The sequence below is a fragment of the Oncorhynchus mykiss genome, chromosome 20, assembly GCF_057628025.1.
Source record: "Oncorhynchus mykiss isolate SJ-2025 chromosome 20, ASM5762802v1, whole genome shotgun sequence".
NCBI lineage: Eukaryota > Metazoa > Chordata > Actinopteri > Salmoniformes > Salmonidae > Oncorhynchus > Oncorhynchus mykiss.
The window spans coordinates 3,730,506-3,746,148 of record NC_143041.1 but is presented as its reverse complement, the minus strand read 5'-3'; the positions used below and the strand labels follow the sequence as shown (position 1 = coordinate 3,746,148).

At 39.9% G+C, this 15,643-nt stretch overlaps 1 long non-coding RNA gene across 1 annotated transcript; it reads left to right on the top strand.

Annotated features, from left to right (window-relative positions):
• Positions 1 to 518: 518 nt before the first annotated feature.
• LOC110498807 (uncharacterized) lies at positions 519 to 12,822 on the top strand. The gene is made up of 5 exons (XR_016489272.1): positions 519 to 533; positions 1,194 to 1,205; positions 5,520 to 5,577; positions 6,037 to 6,174; positions 10,671 to 12,822. It is a non-coding gene; the product is annotated as an uncharacterized LOC110498807 (long non-coding RNA).
• Positions 12,823 to 15,643: the final 2,821 nt, after the last annotated feature.

Below are 15,643 nucleotides of genomic sequence, written 5' to 3'. Positions count from 1 at the left end.
TAAACATTGTAGGTTATCATTTTTTTTCAAAAATTAACATTCATAGTGAAGTGGTAAAGAAGCACCTTTTAATAAAAAAACTACTGTCAAACCAAACAAGAAGTCCCACTTCACTTGAAAAAAACTGACTGGATGAGAGAGTGGGTTTTGGTTTGTTTGTTTGAGGGAGTTTAACACAATTAGAGTGAGAAAATAGCTGTTTTATAGTCTCCTGCAGCATATACCAAAAATACTTTACCATACAAATACACATATTCCGCAGCATACCTCAGGGGTTGTCATTAGGCTGAAACAAAATCCAGATTCGGGGTTTAAATCACATGCACAACACCATTTAGTCGGAGGCCAAAGCAAATATATGTGAGACGACTATTGGCTGAAACGGATGCCTGGGGTGAGGCTCAGATGTCATATATAAATGAAGGAGATGGTTGCTTTTGAACCATACATTCAAGTAGTCAGAGAGGTAAGAGTTCACTTTCCTCTCTATAAAAACCTTTATGGACTTTTCTTGACATTTAAGAATATTGAAGGTACTTTAAATTCTTCTCAAACTTAGTACATTTTTTTGAAAAATGTTTGATACAGCATGTGAACTTTTAGTCTTGTTTTAGTGTTGTTAAGTATTGCTATTTTGTAAATGTTTTGAAGAATGTGGCTTTGGAATAGCTTAATACTACTTTATCTTATCATAATCCATCAAATGTATGTTGTAATTTTGATGTCTGTTAAGCATATTGTATGTATGTATCTTCACAAAAAATGGATGTTTAGGGCTATTTGCGATTGGAAAATATGTAACATCTCCTTATCTCCTTTAAGATGCAAGTCTTATCAAATGTTGGCTAAACAATTGTATTATTATAGACGTGACTATAGCAATGCATGTTGAAGAGAGTTTTTCGCCCTTATAATTTCTCAGTCAATATTCCATAGTACGGAACGTAATGTGGCACAGCGGTTGAGAGCTCAATTCCGCGGCAAACTGATGGTGCCGCGATCAACTCTCTCATTTTCTTTCTTGAAGGATGTGTAGAAGATCTCTACAATGACATTTAAGAAAATCCACTAAATTGTCAACAGTTACACTCAAATAACAGAAAAAGATTACATAAGTGCCTTCCTTTTGAATATCTGAGAAAGGTGTTGTTGATGTAATTAAAAACAATATTTTTTTCTGTTATCTTTTACAGCAAAGAATGAAGGTAAGCTAACTAAATTACATTGGGGCTAACAGGCTAATACTTCATTTTTGTTGAAGGAGAAACAGAAAAAGACAGACAGAGTTAGGATTACAGATCATACAGTCTCATTCAAATTGAGAAATGAGGCGTACCCTCATTGGAAATCTAAAAGGTCTATGTACCAAGCTGTGAAGCAAAACTGACACCTAGCCACTCTCTCCTAGCAACAGTAGCTAGCTACACAAGTTTTTATCTAGATAACCTTACTTATATCCCGACAACATTGATGCTAAAAATATTTTTGTTCTCAGCCACATTCAAAATTGAATTCAAGCCAGATAGCTTACATGATTGAAATTGTATCTGTTTTGTTAGTTGATGTTGTAATGTCAGTGGTTAGGTACCGAACTAGCCTGCTAGCCAGGGTCCCGGGTTCACGTCTCGTCCGAGTAGCCCACTTACGGCATAAGTATACTAGCTGGCTAGCTAACTCATCGTATCTTGACAACATTAACCCTCTACATAATTATTTTGTTATATTATCTCAGCCATAGTTACAATTACATTCAAGACAGATTAACTATCTAACAGGCATGAGCTCAGATCAGCTACAAACATTACATTTGTTGAATCTAACCAACCTCTCCACCTTACGTAGCTAGCTAGTTAGCTACAATAGCAAATTAAAACAATTGTCTGAAATGACATAGCAGCATAATGCCGTGACAGTTTTATCAAGCATAAGTAGAACGTTATGTCTTACCTTGATTGTCGCCGTATTTGTTACTCTTTGGCCAGGATCGAGTTTGGGAAACATGTTGTATAAGATGACGCTTGATCTTGTGTCGAGTCTGTTGATTCCATCTTCTTTTGGTCATCCTCATCGTGGTACTCAGGGGCCTCATCGGTGTCACACTTTTTCCCCAGCCACAGCTGACACACCTGATTAAACTAGTGCTAATGCAAACCAGTATATCTTCCTCCACTGTCCCTGTACCTCACTGGTCTCAAACCAGTATATCTTCCTCCACTGTCACACACTGGTCTCAAACCAGTATCTCTTCCTCCACTGTCCCTGTCCCACACTGGTCTCAAACCAGTATATCTTCCTCCACTGTCCCTGTCCCACACTGGTCTCAAACCAGTATATCTTCCTCCACTGTCCCACACTGGGCACAAACCAGTATATCTTCCTCCACTGTCCCCGTCCCACACTGGGCACAAACCAGCGATCCTCTGCTTGCAAACAAACAACTGTCCTCCATGACAACATATCAATAGTCTGAAACACCCAAAAGGTACCAATTGGATGGCTCCATCCACAACATTTCAAGCTAGCTGTGGAGTGAGCAAACAGCAAGTTCTTAACCGGATTAAGCGTTTGTATATGATCATGTATAAGTGTATGTATGTGACTCCTCTCGTGACCCACCTGCCCTCGACACTACTCATTCATGTTGCCTCTCTCTTAGACCATGGTGCTGTACTCCTCAGTCTTGCCTTCATCGCTCTTCAGTGAGATGAGGTGGTACTGGGGGGTTGCTTTCTCTCGGTCTCATTCATCCAAGGCATGCTAGATGGGAAGGAGACAAAAATTGACATGGTCTTATCAGTAAGGTATACCAGTATAAATACAGGTATTCTGGTTGGAAATTGGGTAGTCTTGTCATTCTTCAGCAACATTGTACAGTAATGACTGTGCAGGTGCCTTATTTTGCACAGGAGGGACCTCCTTTTTGTCTTTGCAAACAAATTGTGCGCTAATGACAGTGAAGTTAAGAAATTGTCCATGGTGACATTTCTCCCCTTGCTGACATTGCTCACCTCCTGCCCGATGTAGATCTTTCCCAGATATTGAAAGCAGTGCAGCGTGTACAGTTATGCACACTCTCACTGTGTAACCTACTCCAAGTTGGCCAGAGGAGACTGATGAGGCTCATTTACATTTTCTCATTTACAACTGCGACCTGGCCAAGATAAAGCAGTGTGACACAAACAACAACACAGAGTTACGCTTGGAATAAACAAACGTACAGTCAATAACACAAAATAAAAAATCACATAGCTACAATACAAACAGATTGTCAAACCTAGCCACCATGCATTTAATTTTGATAAAACATTTAAAAATTATGTTCAAATGCCTCTCCTGTGAAGTAGTTATGTGCGACATGTGCCTAGCTTCTTGAAACGAGTCACATATTCAGAGGCTAAACAGTGTTTGTTAAAAAATTACATTGTTTTCAAACAGTTGAGTTGAACAAATAAATAGGTGGGGTTCTGATGGTATGACAATTGGACTAAGCTCATGATTATTATTTATTTTTTTTAAATATAAGTTAAATTCTTCAAGAATCAATGGGTGTTTTATTTAAATAATTTTAAAATTTTAAAAAATTATGAAGCAATCACAGATGGACCCTTTCAATCAGAGCGCCGGAAACATGTTGCAAGACCGCATTTGCCCAATACTTCTCACCACTTTCAAAGATAGCAGCAGCAACCGGGCCAGTTCAACATTTACCTGCTCTGTCGCAGTCTACTATAGAAAACCACTGAAGACTACATGCAGAAGCGCTGTGCTATTTGTATTTGAGCACCACTACACCCCCACGAGTGACTTCTCGAGCACTCGAGCAGTACAGAAGCTGATACGTTCACAAAGCACATGCAAGCTGTCCTGAGCAAAAAGAAGCGCCCATCAATCTGCTCGCTGAGCTGTTTTTTTTTGGGGGGAAAGTAATTTACAAAAGTAAACCTTCAATAGTGAACATACTAGCAATGTGCTGGCTACTGTTGATAGTCGACAAAAAGAAAGCCACAACAATACACTGTAGCATTAGTCTTGTCTAGCATAATGAAGCCAGGTCAAATTCTCTTAAAGGAGCAGCGTCCTATTTTGAGATGTAAAAAAAATATTATCTAAATGACATAATTTAGAAACCAAATAAAAGCAGTTAATAAAATGCAATTCTAAAGAATAGAGTAACGACTTACATTGCTAAATTATATTAAACAGCTTCAAAATAACCAAAGGTGGCAGCAGGTTAGAGCATTGGGCCAGTAACCGAAAGGTTACTTGTTTGAATCCACTGGCCAACAAGGTGAGAACTCTGTTGATGTACCCTTGAGCAAGGCACTTAACTCTAATTGCTCCAGGGTTGCCGTTAATAATGGTGGACACTGGCTGTGACCCCACTCTCCGATGGGGTCTCAGGGAGAGTTGTGATATGCAAAAAACACATTTCCAATTCACACATGCGTATTAATACACACTTGTACATGTGTGAAGTAGGACAAATATAAGCACCCACCAAATTATTTGTATTTATTCATTATAAATATAGACTGTTAATAGCTGCATATAGAGAGAAAGCATGCCAGCCTAGAGGCCCTGCATGACCCCAATGCATTGAAAACTATACCATGTCCTAGCCAGTAGAAATTCTGTTCGGGCCATTAGATTTTTGTCCAACTGGTCCGGTCATGACAGTAAGAAAAACAATTAGTGTTGGACCCTGTCCTAGCCTACGAATAGGACCCAAAGTTTTACCTGACCAGGTGATGAAATCAGGAAAAACTCCAGGCCCCAGAAAGACATGTACAACTTTTGCCACACCACTTTTGAACCTTTTTGTGCCACCTCAGCTTTAAGTACGATAAATTGTAAATGTCTCTAGCATAACTGTTTTACCCTATCATAACTCAAAATATAAGGTTGCATTACTCCATTCTTTATAACGGAAACATGAAAAATGTCAAATAAATTCAAACGGTGTCCACTACCTTGTCTATTTCCCATCTGAGTAAGCTTATGTTTTAAGCTAGGTCAAATATAGGGTTAAAGAGTGGTTTCGAGGACACAGATTACACCTCGTCCTGGAGTAAAATAATCTTGCTTTTTAATCCATGAGTAGGCTTAATCTTTGTCCGGGCAAACCTCCCCAAAATGTTTAAAACACGTTTACATTATTAGGGTAAACCTTCTCTAAGAGTAAGTATTAGACTGTTTGAGAGGTTGGAACCCTAATCCACCCATCCAATGTGTGCACATCTGTTAGTGAAGTACAGTAGATCAATAAAGCTGCAGTACTCTAGCAGTCGTCAAGCTTCTGATGCTGAAAAGCCTTGGGGCATAGGTCAAATTAGCTTTTACATGTCTTGTCTTTTTCAGCTTCAGACAATAGCTAATGTTTTACTTAAAACATATGTTTTGGTATTATTATAATACACAAGGAAAGGATGTGTAGCAACAGTGGGCTGAAATAATTGTTGCTATGTTTAATATTCTGAAATCTATGTCTAACAATAACTATAAGTTTCTGCTTGATTTAGGTCAATACAATGTCATCCCTGACACTTGCTTTAACAGTGCTTGTTGCAGCATTCTGTGGTGAGTTGAAAGTGATCCATGAAAACATTCTACATATTATTCTAGATTGGTTGTAGTAGAATAGCATTGTTATTGGGAATGGGTCAACTGATATCTGAGCAATCAGTACACTTTCGACTGCATCTTTAACATGAATGTGCTATATAACTGTTATACTTTAAGATCGTACCTCTCTTAAAAACCTCTTAATAGCTAATTACCTTTGTTAAATAATTATTTCTGCTTATTCCATGTTGGCAGTATCACACAAAACAATTCAGTTCAGGATTACCAGAGATACAAATGTCTCACCTTTTAACAATGTCTCTCTTTATGACCTGTGTTGTTCTCTCCTTGAATATGCATTTCCTCAGGGACAGGGACTTGCTAAATCTAGCCCATGAAGATTTTATAGAACAAAAGCTAATAATATTTTTCACAAATACAGAAAATAACATTCACATTGTTTCTCCAACTCAGCTACTGTGGCACTGAAGTGTCACAAATGTACTACCATCAATCCAGACCATCCAACCTGCACCCAGACTGACATAACCGAGGTGGAGTGTGGTGTCAGTTTCACCCACTGTGGAAGAATTGTTTTCCACAAACCAGCCTGTAAGTGAACAAATTATTAGGACTTGCAAGCAAACCAATTGTTTTTAATGGAATTCTTCTTTCGTTCTTTCTTATTATTCTCCCACCTTTGTTGCAATATATCAGTGCACAACTGATCAAATAAATGATACTTTGCCAATATCAAAGTATATCAACACCGCTACCCAGACAGCAAAAACAACACAGATTGGCCAGTAGTTGGGGCTGTAATAAACATTCAGAGTCTAAGGCTCAGCCCCGCCGCCGCATTTGACGGATAGTGCATTCGGAAAGTACTCAGACCCCTTGACTTTTTCCATATTTTGTTACTTTACAGCTTTATTCTAAAATTGATCAAATACACACAATACCCCACAATGACTAAGCAAAAACAGGTTTAAAAAACAGAAATACCTTATTTACATAAGTATTCAGACCCTTTGCTATGAGACTCGAAACAGGTGCATCCTGTTTCCATTGATCACCCTTGAGATGTTTCTACAACTTTATTGGAGTCCACCTGTGGTAAATTAAATTGATTGGAGATTATTTTTGAACGTCAAACAGTTGACAGTGCATGTCAGAGCAAAAACCAAGCCATGAGATCGAAGGAAATGTCAATGGGCTCCGAGACAGGATTGTGTCAAGGCACAGATCTAGGGAAGGGTACCAATACATTTCTGCAGTTTTGAAGGTCCCCAAGAACACAGTGGCTAAACTTCTTATGGCTTGAATCCCACTAACGGGATCGATATGACAACAGCCAGCGAAAGTGCAGGGCACCAAATTCAAATATCTCATAATTAAAATTCCTCAAACATAGAGGTATTTTACACCGTTTTAAAGATCAACTTGTTGTGAATCCCACCACAGTGTCCGATTTCAAAAAGGCTTTACGACGAAAGCACACCAAACGATTATGTTAGGTCTGCACCTAGTCACAGAAAAACACAGCCATTTTCCCAGCCAAAGAGAATCTCAATCACTAACCTTTGATGATCTTCATCAGATGACACTCATAGGACTTCATGTTACACAATACATGTATGTTTTGCTCGATAAAGTTCATATTTATATCCAAAAATCTGAGTTTACATTGGCGCGTTATGTTTAGTAGTTCCAAAACATCCGGTGATTTTGCAGAGAGCCACATCAATTTACAGAAATACTCATAATAAACATTGATAAAAAGATACAACTATTATGCATGGAATTATAGATATACTTCTCCTTAATGCAACCGCTGTGTCAGATTTCAAAAAAGCTTTACCGAAAAAGCACACCATGCAATAATCTGAGTACAGCGCTCAGACAACAAAATCAAGCCATACAGATATCCGCCATGTCGTGGAGTCAACAAAAGTCAGAAATGGCATTATAAATATTCACTTACCTTTGATGATCTTCATCAGAATGCACTCCCAGGAATCCCAGTTCCACAATAAATGTTTGATTTGTTCGATAAAGTCCATTTATGTCCAAATGCCTCCTTTTTGTTTGCGCTTTTAACCCAGTAATCCAAATTCATGACGCGCGGGCCAGACGACAAGTCAAAAAGTTCCGTTACAGTCCGTAGAAACATGTCAAACGATGTATATAATCAATCTTTAGGATGTTTTTAACATTAATCCTCAATAATGTTCCAACTGGAGAATTCCTTTGTCTGTAGAATTGCAATGGAAAGCAAGCTAACTCTCACGTGAAGGCGCGTGGTCAGCTCATGCCTCTCTGGCAGACCTCTGACTCAATCCCCTCTCATTCGCCCCCACTTCACAGTAGATGCATCAAACAAGGTTCTAAAGACTGTTGAAATCTAGTGGAAGCCGTATGAAGTGCAATATGACCCCATAGACACTGTGTATTCGATAGGCAATGAGTTGAAAAACTACAAACCTCAGATTCCCCATTTCCTGGTTGGATTTTTTCTCATGTTTTTGCCTGCCATATGAGTTATGTAATACTCACAGACATCATTCAAACAGTTTTAGAAACTTTAGAGTGTTTTCTATCCAATTCTATACTAATAATATGCATATATTAGCAACTGGGCCTGAGTAGCAGACACTTTACTCTGGGAACCTTTTTCATCCAAGCTACTCAATACTGCCCCCAGCCATAACAAGTTAAATGGAAGAACTTTGGAACCACCAAGACTCTTCCTAGAGCTGGAAGCCCCGGCCAAACTGAGCAATTGGGGGAGAAGGGCCTTGTTCAGGGAGGTGACCAAGAACCCCATGGCCACTCTGATAGAGCTCCAAACTTCCTCTGTGGAGATGGAAGAACCTTAAAGAAGGACAACCGTCTCTGCAGAACTCTACCAATCAGGCTTTTAGGGTAGAGTGGCTAGTCGGAAGCCACTCCTGAGTAAAAGACACATGACAGTCCGCTTGGAGCTTGCCAAAAGGCACCTAAGGGACTCTTAGACCATGAGAAACAAGATTCTCTTGTCTGATGAAACCAAGATTGAACTCTTTGGCCTGAATGCAAATGTCACGTCTGGAGGAAACCTGGCACCATCCCAATAGTGAAGCATGGTGGTGGTAGCATCACGCTGTGGGGATGCTTTTCTGTGGCATGGACTGGGAGACTAGTCAGGACAGAGCAAAGTACAGTGAGATCCTTGATGAAAACCTGCTCCAGAGTGCTCAGGACCTCAGAGTGGGGCAGAGTTTCACCTTCAAACAGAACATTGACCCTAAGCACACAGCCAAGACAATGCAGGAGTGGCTTCGGGACAAGTCTCAGAATGTCCTTGAGTGGCCCAGCCAGAGCACGGACTTGAACCCGATCAAACATCTCTGGAGAGACCTGAAAATGGTTGTGCAGCAACACTCCCCATCCAACTTGACAGAGCTTGAGAGGATCTGCAGAGAAGAATGGGAGAAACTCCTCAAATACAGGTGTACCAACCTTGTAGCGTCATACCCAAGAAGACTCGATGCTGTAATCGCTGCCAAAGGTGCTTCAACAAAGTACTGAGTAAAGGGTCTGAATACTTATGTAATTGTGATATTTTTTTTATACATTCGAATACAATTCTAAAAACCTGTTTTTGCTTTGTTATTATGGGGAACTGTGTGTAGATTGATGAGAGGAAAACACTATTTCATCAATTTTAGAATCGGGCTGTAACAACATAATGTGGAAAATGTCATAGGGTATGAGTAATTTCGGAATGCACTGTATTACACTCAGAACACTTTTTACATTAACAACGAGATTTTAACACACATTTGCTGTGTAGGAAGGAGTATGCCGACTGAAGCAAGTCTTGATATCTTAAAAAAAAAACATGGAAACAGCAAGCAATTCAGTTTGTGAACCTCAAAACTGTTAGCATTTATTTGAATGCTAAAAAGATATCAGCTCCGCCGCCCTGTTACATATACCACAACAAAACTTGATAGATGAGTGTTTTAGCTTAAGGAACACATTTGCATCATATACCTATGATTTCCTTCATATTGGATTTTCCTTCATATTAGATTTTTTGAATCAAATCTCCAAAAATGGTGTTCTCGTGAACAGTACATCTGATTGACTTGAAACTCAGAAAGTATGTTCATCATGTCAGCCTCTACTAAGTCCAAATGTGGAAGAGAAAATGGTAACCTTGTAAAAAATATATATTGCCTCCTCAATCAAACTGTAATAGCTTCACTTCTCTTCACTTGATCAACTTGAAACTCACATGTAGTGTTTTGAATTGTTACAAGAACACAAGCGAGGAGGATGTATAGTACTTCCATGCAACTGTTTATTTCAGCCTGCTCATAAGCCAGCGCCCCGTTTGTAGCTATATTTAATTTTGCTTTAGTAATTTAGTGGCACATTACACTGCATCTATTGGTAGTCAAAATACTATATGATGCCACAAATGTAAAAATCGAAATACAACTGGAGCCAGTTTGGAGTCAGGAAGTAAGAGGCGGTAGCTAACTAACTGTACGTAGCTCTGTTGACTGTGGGGCATAATAATTATCTTATTTGAAGTTTTTTTTCAATTGTTTATCAATTACTTAAAGGGCCAATCTGCAGTTGCTACATTCATTTTTTGGACTTACACATTTATGATATGTACCCATTTATTCTCAAAGAATATAATTTATAAATGCCTCATGAGCTTAGTTTAACTGTTGAACCCCATCAAAACTAAAAAATATATAAGCTTATTTTTACTCCAATGATTGCAAACAAACACCATAAAGCCTCAGAACATGGTTAATAATTTGAATAGTCCTTGCACCCAGAACTCTGTCTATGAAGTTGAGTGGTTAGATTTCTCCAGCCCAATCTCTAGGCTTTTTACTGAAACAGGGGAGTAGAGAACGCTTTGTTACTGTTTCAACTGTGGATTTCTGCTTTAACTGATGCACCTACTTTCCTATCAACAATTTCCTCCTATTGTTTAGTATTTTTGAATGTGTATCCATTTGTTATGACATTGTGCAGAAAGATTAGGCATTTGTATATTTCTCCACTAAGGCCCCCATTAATGTGTGTGCCTTCAATTTCAGATGGTGAGGTGAGAAAATGTGCTACTGAAAATGAGTGTAATGTCAAGTCGCAAAGAAGTGTGGTGACGGAATGCTGCACAACTGATCTCTGCAACTGACCCAAGCTGGGAGAACCTGACTCACACCTGCAAATGGAGTAATATCAGCAAGGAACAATTTTGTAATTGAATCAACATACTGAAAACAATTTTGTTTTCAATTGATAGCTAAGAATTATTATTATTCGTACCTTCCCCTGTAGTCAAATGAAAAAAAATGTATGTCATTTCTCCAATTTCTGAAATGCTGTTAAAATTTTATTTTCATATCATAAGCTTTGTGGACTGATTATTATAGGAATGTCTGGTAGGACCTGTGGTCAAAGTTGAAGATTAGTGAATAGAATTGTAGACAATTTTCATACACCTCCTGACATCATTTCCCAAGCCTTCACCCAAAAGGACCAATGCAAAGAAAAGCCCTCCTTTCATGTGTGTTTTCACTAGCGCCCCATTGTGTACATTTTATAATGGTGCGGAACTGTAATTTTCTAATTTGCTATATTTAGGAGAGGCTGAAGAAAATTCCCACACAGCTCCTGACATCATTACCCTTCAACCAAAAGGATTCAAAAAATGTAAATATAAGGGGCATTTTTTGACCACCCACCCACTCCAGAATCAGAAAAAGGGTATATATTTTATAAGCTCATAGGCCTTTACGTTAACCCACTATTCCAATCCATCATTGTTTTATTGTCACATACACCAGATAGGTGCAGTGAAATGTGTTGTTTTACAGGCTTAGCCATATTAGTACAGTGCTACTGTAGTAAATTAGGGTTAAGTGCCTTGCTCAAGGGCACATCAACAGATGTTTCACGTTGTCGGTTAAGGTTTTAAAACCAGTAACTTTTCAGTTACTGGCCCAACACTCTAACCGCTAGGCTACCTGCCACCCTTAGTAGGGCCCTATAAAATGTATAGTGCAGAAAACGGGGACGAAATCACAGAATCCAGACATTAAAATATAATTAAACAATTTAAAACTTGTATTGAACATGTATTAAATGTATTGCAGTTAGTTAAATTCTATTAGTTTCTCATAATCCATAATAATGCATCAAGGAGAAATATTTCTTGCAAGGTAATGATATGGAAATGTGCCTGTTAGTGTTGTGTAGCCAGTTAGCATGCCGAAATAGTAATTTATTTCTCAAAAAATCTTCCCAATGTAATGGTGGGTGAGTGATGGGTGAGGAGTCAAACGCAGAGAGCAAAGTAAACGGAAAAAAACACTTTAATGTCCTTAACAAAGTAACAGGTCCAAACATGGGTGAAGCCCTGAAACACAGGTGCAAAAACAAACCCAAAACCTAGTTACACAAACGCGGACAGCGAAAACCCAAAACCTAGTTGCACAAACCCGAACAGCGAAAACCCAAAACCTAGTTACACAAACCCGAACAGCGAAAACCCAAAACCTAGTTACACAAACCCGGACAGAGAAAACCCAAAACCGATGATACACTACAAAAGTAACAAACACAACAAGCCCGCACAAACACCAGCGGGCAAAACTAACTTAAATAACAACCATCCCAAAACCCCAACAAGGAACAGGTGATATGAAAATGTGTGATTTTGAGGGTGAAAACTTTAATAAACTGGGAAAAATCAGAAACCTGAAAAAACTAAATGGAGTTTTTGAATGGCCCTAAACTAGCCCCGGGGGAGGGATATAGCTCGTTAGCGCACCATCACAATGTTGTATGTTAAAGTGCACAAATCTTCAGTGGTGATTTGAACATGTACATCTTGGTAGGGCAAAGTCTTCTTTCTTTTAGATGCATGCCATTGAAGACACTACACAACACTACACATTTATTAATGCACAATAACGGTGACATGAGCTGACCATGGAGTTAATCATAACCACAGCTACACCTGGTCGTCAGGGAGCCGACTCCGGCAGCCTAGCTGATATGGCCGACTTGCTTTAAGGTCCCGAACAGTAAAGATTATGTTTTTCATGAAAGGTGATGATATTTGGATGAAACCATCATTTCTCTCACCCATCTACACACAATACCCCATAATGACAAGGTGAAAACATGTTTTTAGAAATATTTGCAAATGTATTAAAAATGAAATAAAGAAATATCTATTTTGCATAAGTATTCACACCCCTTGTCAATACTTTGTAGAAACACCTGTGGTATCCCGGGAGGTCTACCCCGGGGGTTAGTGAGAGAGGGGAGGTATGTGCCGCGACGTTGGCTCCCTCTGCTGGGAGTACTTGGGCTGGGCACCCCGACGCTGACTGCTCCAAGTAGAGGTAATTAGGGGAGAGTGCCAACTAGCCGTGCAGGCCACATAAAGGGATCACCGTGGCACACCGCGAGGAGGAACAGAGAGAATGACATGGAGCAGAATCTGAGAAGAAGGTACGAGCCAAACCTATGTTATTTTTTTGCCTAGTAAAGTTGTGTTTTCTGACTAGAACTTCCCTGTCTCTGTTAATATCTGCACGCTCAACCCAACACCCAACGGTTTACCACACACCTTTGGCAATGATTGCAGCTGTGAGTTTTTCTGAGTAAGTATCTAAGAGCTTTCCACACCTGGAGTGTGCAACATTTGTCCATTATTATTTTCAAAACTCTTCAAAGTCTGGGAAATTGGTTCTTGGTCATTGCTAGACAACCATTTTCAGGTCTTGCCATAGATTTTCAAGCATATTTAAGTCAAAACTATCTCGACCACTCAGGAACATTCACTGTCTTCTTGGTAAGCAACTCCAGTCTAGATTTTAACTTGTGTTTCAGGTTATTGTCCTGAAAGGTGAGTTAATCTCCTGTGGAAAGCAGACTGAACCAGGACTGAACAGGGTTTCTTTTTTATCCTGAAAAACTACTCAGTCCTTAACCATTACAAGCATACTCATAACACAATGCAGCCACCACTACACTTGGAAATATGGAGAGTGTTACTCAGTAATGTATGGTATTGGATTTGCCCAAACATAAGACTTTGTATTCAGGACAGAAAGCGAATTGCTTTGCCACATTTTTTGCAGTATTACTTTAGTGCACTGGAATGGTAGATTTTCAGTGGAAGAATGTGCAAAGTAGAAATAATGGGGTGTAAAGGAGCTAAATAAATACAGTACGGGAAGAGGTAGTTGTTTGGGCTAAATTATAGATGGGCTATGTACCGGTGCAGTAATCTGTGAGCTGCTCTGACAGTTGGTGCTTAAAGCTAGTGAGGGAGATAAGTGTTTCCAGTTTCAGAGATTTTTGTAGTTCGTTCCAGCCATTGGCAGCAGAGAACTGGAAGGAGAGGTGGCCAAAGGAAGAATTGGTTTTGGTGGTGACCAGAGAGGTATACAGTATAACTGGGCAAGTCAGTTAAGAACAAATTCTTAGTTACAATGACGGCCTAGGAACAGTGGGTTAACTGCCTTGTTCAGAGGGAAAATATAATAATATATACACACACACAAATGTGGACACCCCTTCAAATTGATGGATTTGGCTATTTCAGCCACACCCATTGCTGACAGGTGTATACACTTGAGCACACAGCAATGTAATCTCCATAGACAAATGTTACTGAAGAACGTGGCACGTTCATGGGATGCCAGCTTTTCAACAAGTCAGTTGATAAAATGTCGGCCCTGCTAGAGCTGCCCCAGTCTAGGAGCAAAAATAGCTCAGCCGCGAAGTGGTAGGCCACACAAGCTCACAGGATGGGACCGCTGAAGCGCGTGGCACGTAAAAAATTGTCTGTCCTCGGTTGCAACACTCACTACTGAGTTCCAAGCTGCCACTGAAAGCAATGTCAGCACAATAACTGTTCATCAGGGAATGTCATGAAATGGGTTTCCATTGCCAAGCAGCTGCACACAAGCCTAAGATCGCAATGCCAAGTGTCGGCTGGACTGGTGTAAAGCTCATCGCCATTGGACTCTGGAGCAGGGGAAATGTTTGGTGGAGGAGGTATAATGGTTTGGGGCTGTTTTCATGGTTCAGACTAGGCCCCTTAGTTCCAGTGAAGGGAAATCTCAATGCTACAGCATACAATGACATTCTAGATGAACAGTTTGGGGAACACCCTTTCCTGTTTCAGCATGACAACGCCCCCTTGCACAAAGTGAGATCCATACAGGAAAGGTTTGTCGAGATCGTGTGGAAGAACTTGACTGGCCTGCACATAGCCCTGACCTGATTTAGAATTACTCCTACTCTGAGACGCTTGATCCACCCTGAATTTCCGATACTTTCAATAAAGACTGTGTTGGAAAAACTCACAAAGAAATAAACTATGAAATAAGCAAATAAGGCTTACAAAGCACAGGATGGTGGTGAGAGAAGAGGCTGGTGCAGTAACACACAAACACACAGAACGACACACACTACAGCTGTGGATGCCAAAAGCATTTTGCACATACATGACAAGGGGGGGGGGGGGGGGTTGTGGTATTGGCTATAGAACAACACGAAACAAACACAGGCTACAGTACACAATACCAACAACTCACTCTAGTAGACCTGAACAGAACCCACAGAGGGAAAGATCGAGGTTGTGGTATTGGCTATAGAACAACACTAAACAAACACAGGCTACAGTACACAATACCAACAACTCACTCTAGTAGTCCTGAACAGAACCCACAGAGGGAAAGATTGAGGTTGTGGTATTGGCTATAGAACAACACGAAACAAACACAGGCTACAGTACACAATACCAACAACTCACTCTAGTAGACCTGAACTGAACCCACAGAGGGAAAGATCGAGGTTGTGGTATTGGCTATAGAACAACACTAAACAAACACAGGCTACAGTACACAATACCAACAACTCACTCTAGTAGACCTGAACTGAACCCACAGAGGGAAAGAGGGAGGTTGTGGTAATGGCTATAGAACAACACTAAACAAACACAGGCTACAGTACACAATACCAACAACTCACTCTAGTAGACCTGAAC